The sequence below is a fragment of the Rhineura floridana genome, chromosome 10, assembly GCF_030035675.1.
Source record: "Rhineura floridana isolate rRhiFlo1 chromosome 10, rRhiFlo1.hap2, whole genome shotgun sequence".
Lineage (NCBI taxonomy): Eukaryota > Metazoa > Chordata > Lepidosauria > Squamata > Rhineuridae > Rhineura > Rhineura floridana.
In genome coordinates this window covers 37,363,685-37,376,231 of record NC_084489.1, presented here as the reverse complement: position 1 = coordinate 37,376,231, position 12,547 = coordinate 37,363,685, and the positions used below count along the sequence as shown (strand labels likewise).

Genomic DNA, 12,547 nt, shown 5'->3' with positions numbered 1-12,547 from the left:
GTGGGTATTAATTGTATATTGTTGCTTTTTCCAATAGAAGTAAGGTTCTTAGTGCCCATTCACGAGGTTACAACCCTCCACACAATTTTGTATCTGGGTTCATTATTACATGGAGAATGGTTAGCATATAAACTAGGTTGCATGAGCTGAAAGCCATGGGTTGGATCCAAAGGAAAGGACTGGAACCAAAGTTGCCCTTCTGCTTATCGGTAGAAATCTTCTGAGAATAGAGGGGTACTTTCCCTCAGTGGAAAGGCACCTTCAAAGACAACACTTCCTTTCAGTCCAACTCAATGCACATAACATCATGATTTGTGAGATTGTTATAATAATCTAGACCAGTGGTTCCCAATTCCCCCCCCATGGATCACTTGAAAATTGCTGATGGTCTTGGTGGACCACTTCATGATTTTTCTGCCTGTTGTAGCCATTGCAATGCGTTGTGCTAGATGCTGTATGCTTTTTTCATTGTATTTTCCTTGCTTCTTTCTTCAGTTGCATTTTATTGTATTAAAATTTGCATTCCATAGACTTCAGGCTGTAATACAATGAAACACAATAGAAGAAATAAAAGAAGCAACTAAAAATTAAAAACAATATTTATATTTAAGGCAGACATGTTGCAGACCACCTAGTGGACCACAGTTTGAGAATAGGGTTGTTAGGTCACCGGTTTTTGCCCAGAGACTCCAATTTTTGAGTCTCCGGGTGAGTCACCTTAATCTCTGGACTCTTAGCTTTCATTTTTTAAAAAAATAAGTTTCTAGGTGGTCTGGTTCAAATGATATAAACCAAAATGTCAGCTGCCACCCCCACAACTTCTGTTAGTACTGGCTGCTCTAACCCCTGCCCTTTCAGATTTTGAGCCAATAAGTGAAGTCACGGTTGTGATTGACAAGATTTGTTGACCCACAGGCAATACCTAAACCCCATTTCAAGTTCTAAGAACAGTTTCCTTTTCCTGCTTATCTCACATCAGGGTTTGAGTAAATATATAGCTTTCAGCAGCATAAAGAGTACATTCTCTGTACAGGATTAGGACTTCCTTCTGAGTAAACATGCATAGGATTGCACCACAACAGAAGATCACAGCGGGATCTTAGTGGGCATACACAGTAAACAATTTCAGTTATAATAAAAAGGTACATGCAGGGTTTTAAATTAATTGCAAAAATGGCATATTATACATTTTACCTTTCAAATAATTTTTGAACAAATTTAAAAAATATATTTTTATACTTTTTATACTTGTTATACTTTTCTAATTAAGGAGTCAAACAACTTTAAATTTTACTGGACTGTTGAAGAGGGCAGTTTCTTTGTAGTATTCATAACCTGTTTTGAAAACCTTCCCTTTCTGGGAGTAAAGCTGCAATGCTAATTTCACATACCTGGGAGCTAACCCAATTTAATTCAGTAGGATTTACTTTCATTATGTGTTCAAAGTATGATAACCTCAGTTTCATCATTTTAACTTCTAGTGATAGTTTAATTTGTTCTAACACCCAATTATTTGTCTTTTTCGCAGTCCATGGTATCTACAAAGCTCTCCTCCAGCACCATATTTCAAATGAGTTGATTTTTCTCTTATCCACTTTTTTCGCTGTCCAACTTTCACATCCATACATAGAGATTGGAAATACCATGGTCTGAATGATCCTGACTTTAGTGTTCAGTGATACATCTTTGCATTTGAGGACCTTTTCTAGTTCTCTCACAGCTGCCCTCCCCAGTCCTAGCCGCCTTCTCATTTCTTGACTATTCTCTCCATTTTGGTTAATGACTGTGCCAAGGTATTGATAATCCTTGACAAGTTCAATGTCCTCATTGTCAACTTTAAAGTTACATAAATCTTTTGTTGACATTAATTTAGTCTTTTTGATGTTCAGCTGTAGTCCTGCTTTTGTGCTTTCCTTTAACTTTCATCAGCATTCGTTTCAAATCATTACTGGTTTCTGCTAGTAGTATGGTATTGTCTGCATAACTTAAATTATTTATATTTCTCCCTCCAAGGCAGATTCCTTTGTGCCTGAAAGAAGAAAGAGACTCAAGGGCCACAGTGACTCTGAAATTTATTTATGTATTTTATTTATACCATTTATATACCACTTTATTGTAAAAAACCTCAAAGCGGTTTATCGAAGGAATTAAACAATTAAATTATTGGCAAAAACAGTTAAAGACAGGTATTTTAAAATATTCTAAATAATAAAACCAAGAATGAGTTAAAAACAGATAAAAAACCACAATAGCTTCAACATGCCTGGGTAGGCTAGCCTAAACAAAAATATTTTTAGCAGGTGCCAAAATGAGTACAATGAAGGAGCCTGCCTAATGTAAATAGTGAAGGTACTGCCACACTAAAGAGATTGATTGACTGGTTGTGGAATGCTGAGTTTTCTACCTTACTTGTTGGAATCTTGTTATGGTTGATATGGTATTGCATTTAGGAAATTATCACTGTATTTTCTTTTTCTCATTTGATTTACCTCTGACCTTACCCCCTTGCATCCATGGAAGCAACAACAGTGGTTCCATGTGTTCAGCTCAACTCCCTTAAACTAGGGTTGCCATATTGCCCGGTTAGCTGGGTTTTACCAGGATTCTATCCATGCCACCTGTGCTTAGTCAATTCAGTGGCCTGGAGTCTCAGCTTTCATTTTAAAAAAGAAGCTAGTCTCTAGCCCTTGTGGATCTAGAGATAGAAGGCAAAACTTGGAGGCAGTTTTCTGCCCATTTTGCCCAGACTTCCAATGGAAAGTATTTAGAGTTTTCACCACAGAGATGACCAGGGCTTTAGAGCGACGGAAGTCTCCATCCATAAAGCCCATAAGCCTACCTCACTTCCTTGCTTTTTCTTTTAGAGCTTTGGCAGGTGCATGTGCTGCCCGCAAGCAATTTTTTGTTATTACTGCAGCCACCCTTTGCTTGGTCAGGTTGCTATGGTGAGTCCAGGGGATGGTGTTTCTTGCGTGTGAGCCGAGTTGTATTGCGGGCCCTTGGGAGGGGGGGACTGGCGGCTCCTGAGTCCCAGGCAATGTTCAACCCAAAGGGATCAATGTAAGAGCATACTTTAGTCATAGAGGAGGTCCTGCTAATCTCTTGTCTAGTCTACAAAATACGTCTAAATTCCTTTCACAATTTCTGTAAAAGATTTAAAACCTTTTATCTTGGGTAACTAATATCACACCAATGTTCTACATAGACTTTGATTTGTAGTTTATAATAACATTCTCCTGTGTAGTACACTGCTACAAACTGCATTGATCACATATTATAGCTATTCTGCCCCTGTGTTATCCTATAGGTTTTTTTAAACAGAGCTAAAAAGATGAGGAGTAAATATTAAATGTAGAGGGACAAAATATATCTTTTTAGAGAAACAGAATAAATGTGTTGATTACTGTAGCAGAATATATGATCAGATTGTCTCTTTAGATGTACTTTTAAATGTACTTCAGATGTGCTTTTTGAGACTAGTAAACTTGTATCATTTACAGTGCAATCCAATACATGTCTACTCAAGTAAGCTCCATTGGGTTTAATGAGATTTACTCCCAGGTAAGTATGTATTGGATTGCAGCCTTAATTATTTTTTATGCTAGTTAGATTTTCTATGTATATTAAAAAAAGAGATATGTGGAGTAATTCAAATAGATTTCATTCATTTTCTTTTCTACCTCATACTGAGGATATGATCGGAATTTCCCGTAGCCCTGGAATATATTGTTATTGTTCCCGGTTAAGGCTATTCTGCCTGCCTCATTTAGCATAGATGTTCAGTGTAAAGTTTCACAAGTCAGTGAGAGATATTTCATATATTTTACAGTCTTCTGTACAGAACAACATCACGGTATTGCAATAAAGAATTAGTAAGCTACAAGAGATGTTAAGGAACTATAAGGAACAAAATCAGCAGAGAAATATTATTTATAAAGTTGGACCAGTAGAACAATGGATTTAGATCTAGAACTTATAGTATTTCTAAAATTATTCCAAATTTTGACATGTTTTTAACAGTGGAAGAGCAGGATATAAATCTTAATAAATAAATATTCTATAGTACAGTAGGGCCCCGCTTTACAGCGCTTCGCTTTACAGCACTTCGCTAATGCGGCGGCTTTCAATTAGGGAAAGTCCTCGCATTAAGGCACTTGTTCCATTTTCCTTCATGGGCCATTTTGACATCATTTTTGCGTGACACATCCCATTATTGTCAATGGGTTTTGCTTTACGGCGATTTCCGCTTTACAGTGGGGGTCCGGAACAGAACCCACCGTATGAGCGGGGCCCTACTGTATTGGAAACTAAAGTCTAGGCATTTAAGGCTAAAAATGTAAGGGTAATTACTAGGCACAAAAACAAAACAACTGGACCATGCAACCATATATATATATAATTTACGTAATTGCATAATATGCAAATTAGCCTGCCTGGATTTGTGGAACTAGAATATGGCAATCCTCTCTTAAACCCACTGATGATGCACCTTATTATTTGCATGATGGTTTGTTTCTTATGAATAGTGGTAAAAGATAATTCAGATACTGGGAACTGTGGCTTCAATTGCTGTTGTTCCCAGTCTACTGCCTGTGAAGGTAGACCAACCAAGTGTTTTCTCTCTGTCAGTTATTACTCACTGGAATTGGGTTGGCTGTCAAAGTGAGTTTATAGTAACCCACAGAGTAGGCAGGAAAGGGTAGAGAATCTTCTTAACTCTTACTCATTTCACAACCTCTCTTTGCAGTGAAGGGTCAAATCTGTAAAGAAGTTTGGAGCTGACACATTAAAAGGCAGGCAGGGCATTCCATGCAGGGGGTTGCCAACCCTGCTTTGATATGGATATTGTTGCAGAGGATCCCTAGTCAAGACTTAACAACAGCGCAATCCTAACCATATCTACTCAGAAGTAAGTCCTGTTGAGTTCTATGGGGCTTAGTCCTTTAGTAAGTGTGTTTAGAATTGCAGCCTTCAAAGGCATCCATCTTTACTCATGAGTGCTCCCATCTAACATCTCCACAACACTAGGCTTTCTCCTTACAGTGGCCTTCTGGTGACTGGCTTGGCCTGAGGGCATGTAAACCCTTCTTACCAGAAGCAAGTAGGCTAGATTAAATGTTCCTTACCCAGGCTCTCTAAGCAGGTGAGAAAGAATGATCCCATCACTTCAACAGTACCTGGAAACACCCCCATTTAGCTAAGATTTTTATCTTAATTTCCAATCAGATATTTTTTTTGTTTGAGTGGTATACTCCAAGCAACTGTGGTTGATGCTTAGTGTATCATACTTAATGACATCACTAGGACCCGCCCCTATGACATCACTAAGGCCCATCCCTGAAATCTCAGGGTTTGGGATGCTTCTGACCTGACCACCCTATTTGGGAATCCCTGATCTAGGAGCAAGGCCAATGTGTTTCACTTGATTGTACAGCATCTTGAGCTTTATTCAGGAATAATAATAGAAAAATATCCCAACCTCTTAAGTTAGACAAAATTATGAATGATAAAGCTATTAATGAGCATTGGTAATGATGGCAATATACTTTATACAGGATCAGAGGTGCCTGTCTTTGAATACCACTCATTGGGAAACAACTGTGGCTTCCCATAGAAAACAGAATGTTGGATTAGATTGGCCTTTGCTTTGATCCTGCAGGGCTGTTTTTAATGTGCTTACAATCAAGTAATACTAGTTCTTACAGTTTTACTAGGCTCTTACAATTAATATTTTTACAATCAATTTACAATCAATTACTAGTAATACCAATATTCTGTTATTATTATTAGCCACTAATATCACTACAATTAATAGTAGTAATAGAAATATAATGCAAACATCAGTCACTCTTTTCCATTGTAGTGGTTTCATGTGAACTCTGCTGGTCCAGGATCCTCAAAACTGGGCAAGAGTTAAATGTACAAGTCAATCTTAAACATATTTACTTGAAAGTAAATCCCATTATATCAGTGGTATTTACTTTTTTTTAAAGTTTGTTATGGCTCATATCCTTTGACTGAAATTTTAAATATATTTACGAGAAAGTGAAGTCCTATTGAATTAAGTTGGCTTTACCTCTAGGTAAACAAGTTTAAGCTCATGCTGGTAGGCTTGTAAATAATTCATATATATCTTTGAAAGCTGTTCCCACAAATTTTGCTGACTATCACAGCAAGTCTTAAATTGATGGCATTGATTCATTTAAGTATAGCTTTTGTGCTCTTTGAAAGCTTAGCAGATGTTTAAATTGTTTACTCCAAGTAAAAAAAAGTCAGCATTTTGCCATTTAATTACATCATAACGCATTCTGTAGGTGATGTTTTGATTTGGAGCAATTTGTTAAATGGTACTTGAAGGTTGCTATTTGTTTCCGTCTGTTCATTGCTTTGCTAATATCAAGTATAATTATTTCATGCGTAGACAGTTGTTACATGTTGATCCCGGAGAATAAATGAAACAGTGGGCAATATCCAACTAAGCTGTACTCAGAGTAGACACACTGAAATGAATTGACTTAAGTCCATTAATTGCAGTGGGTCTACTCTTGAGTATGACTCAGTTGGACCTTATCCAATAATGTTGCCTTTTTACACATAAAGAGTAAAATATTTTCAGGTTACACAACCATCTTTATATGCCTGCTTAAGAGATTTCTTATGTATATCTTGTTCTTCACCCAAGTTCTAGCCTGATTCAAACAGCCCCTAACAATTTTTTTGGGGTGTGTGTGTGTTTAAGGCTAGGCAACAAGCTACCACAGTTTTGAATGGTGCAGGAAGCACTTCACATAAGTTGAAAATAGGATGTGCTTGGTTCTGTTGCTTACTTTTCAATGCCAGAGACAAGCCCTCTAACATTTAAAGAGATAGGGAAAAGAATAGGGGTCTCTGAAAATGTACACAGAGAATTTCCTTTACCGTTCTGCACAATATATGTCACCATATATTGAAGAATAGGGAATGATATCAGAGCAGCAAGTGTGACTATCAGGGAGGTATCACATCTTTTGTTTTAAAAATTATGCACTTGCTCCAAGCAAGGATAAATCCAATCACCACATATTCCCTGGGGATCTTGGAAAACAAAGCATGACAATTAAACCATGATATGTTTTGTTGCAGAGTAACCTAAAAACTTTACCTTAAAGAGTTGCCTTAAAGCATAAAGCCGTACCTTCCAACTATTATCTCATTTTACTATGCTTTTTTAGGTAAGTTCTGTTAATATAGTGGAAGGAGTTCAAAGCCAGGAAATCTGGAATACTTCCACAGCTGATTTGTCCATGACCCCATCGTATAGCTTGAATTACCAACACTGAGAGCCATGTCGGAATGAGATCATTCACAAATTGTGTACAGGTGCTTCCCTGTCTTGAATCAACTTCAACATTCCTAAGGATGTCTTAGTTTGAGATCCTAGGTATTTTGTGCTATGCTGTTTGCATTGTAAGAAATTACATTTTGAAGTTCACTTTTCAAATCTTCTTGGAAAGACCAGTCGTCTGCTGCCAGATATATAATCTGCTTTAATTCCATTATGACTTCTTGCTGTCTAAATGCTAATTTCCATTTTTCACATGTGAATGGATTAGAATCATGTTAGGGGAAAAATTGTAGAAGTGACGGTAATACTTTTAAAATTATTTTGATGAGAAAGGGGAATATGAAAATAGGAGGTACAGAGTGTATTACTGCCGATAACCGAGTGGTTGCACTATACAAGTCTCATATGTAAAATGGAAATATTTGAGAGACTTTTGACCGACTCGCACATGCACTTGATTGCTTGACATTTAACAGTTGGCAGCTGAATGTGTGAACTGATTCTGCTGATGTGTATTGAATTCAAACTGACATTGTATAATGTGAAAGTCCTGTTGGTGGTGGTTTTAAATGCACATGGAAGTCATCTCTTGCCATTACAGTCAAGTGATGAACATGCAATATAGTTCAGTGGACAGTATTGGACTGGACCTCTAAGAAAGGTGACCATGTGTGATCATCATCATTTATTTGTACCGCCTTTCCATAGTAAACCATGCTCAAGTCAGTCACATCAAAAAGTTTCACATAATTAACACCTAAGACATAGCAAAATTGAAATAGTAATATGAACAATAAACGAATGAAAGCATTGCATGTTAATAAATGCACAATAAAATTAAACAATCCACTGATCATTCATAATAAAGTCTAATACAAGAATATAACCTGGTTGGGCAGCAAAAATAGTGCAACTCCAAAACTTAATATTGACCCTTGCAATAACCCCTAAGCAATACCCCACCCAGATGGTCTCTAGATATTCTGAACTGCAGAAGCACCCTTTGTAGCTGGAGTCAGTCAAGGCCCTGTCATTCCAGGACGGATGGAAATGGGCCAGGCAAAGCAGAGAGTGGGTCTTGCAGGACTCCCAGTAAGTTGTCTATTTGACGGAGCTCTCTGTTTGAAGGGTTGTCTGGTACAAGTCTGTGGTAAAGATAAAGAACTGGAAGAAGGAAGATCAGAGGCCTTGAAGTTGTCCATCAACAGTTAGTGCCTGGACAGCAGTCTGGCTAGGCCCACAGATTACATAGTCACCATGACCAGAGCCTGGAAAAGTTACTTTTTTTGAACTACAACTCCCATCAGCCCCAGCCAGCATGGCCACTGGATTGGGCTGATGGGAGTTGTAGTTCAAAAAAGTAACTTTTCCAAGCTCTGTCACTATGGTGAGATGTGTTTTATTTCTATTTAAATTATAGACATTCTTTCTAAATTTGCATCTGTACATAAAATTAGCATATGTAAGTCTGTGTCATTTTTGTCTTCTTTTTTGTGTACTGTTCCTTTTTTGGTGATGGGTTATACCTCTAAGCGAAGTGCTCAAATTCAGATTCTTGCTCAGCCATGGATTCACTGAATGAATGAAATGATCTCCGCCATGCCCCTTCTATGATGAGCTTCTGCCGGGCCTTGAAGACCTGGCTCTTCAGGCAGGCTTTTGGGGTGGGCTAGATTTTATTATCATTGTTTTCAGATTTTTAATGTCTAATGTATTTGTATGTCTATTTTGTACGTCGCCCAGAGTGGCTGGATAACCAGCCAGATGGGCGACTAATAAAGTCAATAAATAAATAAATGAGTTCTCTCCGTGTCTCTGAGCTTCAGTTTCCCAGTAAACAATAGTGAAACCCTCCTTCTCCAATGTTATGGCTGGAAGAGGTTAGAATGGTGCATTGGCACCTCTCCGCTGGAGAAGTGCCACTGGTGGGTGGGTGGGTTCTCCACTGTGCTGAAGGCCCAGCTGTGCCCAGGCAGGTGAAAAGCCCTGAAATTGAGCATTTAAGGCAGGGCATTTGCAACTTTGGATCTGCTGAATCCAAAGCCCTGCATATTCCTTTGGCCCCTCAGTTATGCCATCCTAGAGCAGGCACTGCAAAAAGTAAGAAAAAAAAGTTCCTCCCTCCTCCCTGGCCATTGCAGGCTTACCAGACGTGTGATGTGGCAGTGGATCCATTGCTCCATTCCCACTAACTCAATTTCAGATTTCTCTTAACACATCTGCATATGGAGGTAAAAGATGAGATCATCACATTTTCTCTGTGTAAGAAAGATTCACTAATAGGCAAAAAACTTGTGGTTTAAGAACGTATCTGTAGCCCACAGATATTTCTATCAAACTTTTAAAAGCAGGGAAATTGGGCAGCTATACTGAATTCATCAGGGGAGCAGGAGACCTGACCTCCTCTCTGAGATATTGTACTGCCTTACAAATTTGTCAAAATGCAAACACAGTTTGGGTTGGACTTTCATAGTCCAATCCGTTTCCTGTGTAGCTTGGAAGTGTTTGGTAACACATGCCTCTGAGCATATGGTGAGTGGTGGCAACACCTGCCATCTCCAAAGATGGAGAATTACATTTTTGTATGTTTGTTGGTGTTCTTCTTACTTAGCTTCTTTTCTGTGTTATTACTGTTTCTACAGAGAATCTAACCTAGAAAATTACATTTCTCTCATTGTTCATTGTAGAAACCTGTTGTCAAATTTATTTTTATTTATTTCAAATCCTTTTGATTGGTCGATGTCAAATGATGGTGAAGATAGCCTTTTTTGATTCAAACTGGAGGTTATGCTCTATTTCTATTTTGGGCACATTAACAGTTGAGTCTGAAACTGCAGTTTCATGTAAAATCAGACTGATTACAATATGTTGCTACTTAAGCAATGACTCTAGTTGTTGGAAAAAACAAACTTGGCCTGCCCAAGATGCATGTGTTCAGCATGCTACGCTTAAACAACTCTACTTAAGGAAAGGTGGGTATGGTAAATTAAAAACATAGAGCACACCTAGAATTTTGCTAGAATATATTTCATCTCCCACTGTTTTATCTTGTGCAAACTGAGGCACTCCTCATGTCCATTGGAAACTGTTTCGCAGAACAGTCAGTGCCATTATTCCACAATTGTTTTTGGAGTTTTTAGTGTTGCAAAGTGTTGCTGTACTTCACATATTTCACAGAAACAGAAGCAAAAGATAATGATTTACTATAGGAAACTTCACTAAAATGGCAAAGTAAATCAAACATATTTAAAGTGACTATCTGAACGATATCAACTGTTTTAATATAGTCCCTTCCTCCCTGCTAAAACAAGATCAGCACAGCACATGTCTTGTTTCTGTTATTTGGGCTGACTGCAGATGTTGCCACTGCTCAACATATGCTCAGAGGCACGTTACCAAATTCTTCCAAGCTACACAGGAAGTGGATTGGACTGTGAAAGACCAACCCAAATGGTGTTTGCATTTTGACAACTTTGTAGGGCAGTGCAATATCTCAGAGAGGAGATCATGTCTCCTGCTCCCCTGGTGCATTCACTATAACTGCCCAATTCCCCTGCTTTTTAAAGTTTGATAGAAAATGTGTTCTTAAACTGCTACAGGTATGTTCTTAAACTGTAAGGGTTTTTTTTGCCTATTAATGAATTCCCCTGCTTTTTAGTGCGGGAAGTAAGAAATGGGATCCTGTGCAAGTTTGCTGAGAGTAGATTGATCATTTGCATGTTTATTGAGTTTAGTGGGAGGGAGGCCTGGTGTGGGCCGGGGAGGAGGACGAAGGAAGAGGGGAGGGGAGGAAGAAGAGAGGAGGAAGGGAGGGGAGAGGGGAAGGAGGGGAAAGGCAGGTCTGATCATCTGCATGCTAATTGAGTTCAATGGGATTTACTCCTGTGCGGTCATGGCTAGGGTAGGTAAAACTGACCATGGAGGAGGGGAAGGGGAGACTTAGAAGGAAGGGAGAAGGGGGAGAGGGGAGCAGAAGGAGAGGGAGGGGGAAGGGGGGATAGGAAGGGGAGGGGGAGGATGGAAAGAAGGGGGAGGGGAGGGGAGGGCAGGTTTGATGATTTGCATACTTATTGAGTTCAGTGGGATTTACTCCTGTGCGATCATGCTTGAAAATGAAATGGACTGTCTTCAAGTCAATTCTGACTTATGGCGACCCTATGAATAGGGTTTTCATGGTAAGTGGTATTCAGAGGTGGTTTACCACTGCCTTACTCTGCGGCTGAGAGGCAGTGACTGGCCCAAGGTCACCCTGTGTGCTTCATGCCTGTGTGGGGATTTGAATCCTGGTCTCCCAGGTTGTAGTCCTAGGATAGGTAAAAAAGAACCATGGGAGAGGAGGAGAGGGAGGGTGGAGGGGAGGGGAGGGGAAGGAGGAGGAGGAGGGGATTGGAAGGGGAGGGGGGAGGGGATTGGAAGGGGCGAAGGAAGGGAGAGGGAAGGGGCAAGAGGAAGGGGATAGGAGGGATGAGGAGGGAAGGGCGGGTTTGATCATTTGCATGCTTTTCAAGTTCAGTGGAATTTACTCCTGTGCAATCATGCATAGGATAAGTGAAACTGACCTTGGAGAGGGGTGGGGGGAGGAGGAGAGCAGGGAGGAGGAGGGGAGGAGATTGGGTGGGTGGGCACTGAGAGGAGGGGAAGCCCCTTTCCTTTCCAAAAGGAAAACACTGGGAACAGTATCATTCTTTTTCAGGGTTTAGCCCACCTTTTTATTGTACAGCAGGCACATGTAGCCTCCCACCCAAATTTAAACCAAAGCTGTCCCTGGCCACATCCACACCAGACCTTTATTTCACTTTAGACAGTCATGACTTCTCCCAAAGAATCCTGGGACGTGTAGTTAGTGAAGGGTGCTGAGAGTTGCTAGGAGATTCCCTGTTCCCCTCATAGAGCTTCAATCAGAGCGGCTGACTGTTAAACCACTCTGGCCACTGGAGCTCTGTCAGGGGAATAGCAGTCTCAGCACCCTTCACAAACTACACTTCCCAGGATTCTTTGGGAGAAGCCATGATTGTCTAAATTGAAATAAAGGTCTGGTGTGGGTGTGGCCCCCTGATTAGGCAAGCCCAGCAGCTGTGAGTCTGGTTTTTAGAACACTGACAGTTGATTCTTACTGAGCACGTTCAACATTATCATTGAGTTCAATGCTAAATTTCTTAAATTAATTAAAAATCCACTAGGCAATTTTTTAACTTTTAGACTGCAGAAGATAAAGATCAGATT

General features: G+C 39.6%; 1 protein-coding gene across 20 annotated transcripts in view; it reads left to right on the top strand.

The window, feature by feature from the left end:
• Positions 1-12,547, top strand: part of CREB5 (cAMP responsive element binding protein 5) — a 400,244-nt gene that overhangs the window by 49,222 nt on the left and 338,475 nt on the right. The window lies entirely within an intron of this gene.